Below are 1,227 nucleotides of genomic sequence, written 5' to 3' on the forward strand. Positions count from 1 at the left end.
CCCTGCCTGCAAAGTGTGTCATTGCCCCTGATTTTTCAGTCTAGCGGTGGAGGGATGATGGTCTTGTGCTGGATGGTGGGAGGTCGAAGGAAAGTGCAATTTGGCCCTTGGCTCCCTCTTGGGAGTCCCATCATCTTGCACAAGCCCTTCCAGCCCCTTCTAATAAAGCTGGCTGGCTTCCTCCTCTGTGACTGGATTGTGGCGTACGAAGCACACAGGTTATGGTGCAGAAAAGCCTGTAAATACTAATGTTGTTGGACAGCTTTTGTTACTGCATCAGTGTGTGGAAGTGTGGGAAACAAGCAAGAAAGCTTAGTGGTATAAACCAGAAGAAGCAGGGCAGGCTTTGTATCTGGTGTCCCTCCAGAAGCACGCCCAGAAGGCTTGCCTAGCCTGTGGGTAATTCTGCAACAATATCCTGGTGCTATGCAAAAAAGGCTGTTGGCAGATTTAGAAACAGGGGCACGAACTGTCAGAACAGCTCAGGGACGCCCCCCTCGCCCTTCATCCACACTTGGCCGTGGTGCCCAGGGGGTGCTGGCAACGCTGCTCCCATGCTCCAGCTGCTGCATCCCCCAGCACGGACCTGGGGCACCCAGAAACGCGGGCTCCCCCCTGGGCACGGGGCTGCCAGGAGCTCGGGAACTGGGCAGGCTTGGAAACAGCCAGGCAATGTCTTGTCCTCCCAGCCAGCTGCTTACTGAGAAATCGCGTTGTGGGGCAGAGGGAGAACAGGGCTCATTTCACCCAACTGCAGACATGCCAATGTGGCCTTTTAATGTCCAAGCAGGTTGCTCAGACCTCTCAGCAGCAGGAGCAGGTCATCTGAGGGAGCACAACTCAGCCCGGCTGTTTTCAGTCATGTCCTTCAGGAGGAGATGCACCGTGCTTGCTTCTCACCATCGACAATAAAGGAATGCAGGCAATTTGCTCAGATGCAGCCACCTGCATGGAAGCCTTCAAAAGCTGAAGGAGACAAACGGCATTTCCACTCAGAAATGCAAAATGTCTCTGCCGGCCCTCCTGAGAGAGGAGAGTTCTGCCCATGGGAGCCTCTGCGGCCGGAGAGGTCAGGGCGGACAGGGCTAAAATCCAGCAGGGGTTTCGTGCTCGGAGCTGGTCCTGGCGCGGTTGGAGCATCCCGCCCTGCATCTCCGCCTCTTCGGGGCCCTGAGGTGCCGGTCTCACTCCAACGGCTCCGCCGAAGCCCCCGGGGCTGCAGCAGGA

The sequence above is a fragment of the Mesitornis unicolor genome, unplaced genomic scaffold (genome assembly GCF_000695765.1).
Source record: "Mesitornis unicolor isolate BGI_N332 unplaced genomic scaffold, ASM69576v1 scaffold41164, whole genome shotgun sequence".
Classification (NCBI taxonomy): domain Eukaryota; kingdom Metazoa; phylum Chordata; class Aves; order Mesitornithiformes; family Mesitornithidae; genus Mesitornis; species Mesitornis unicolor.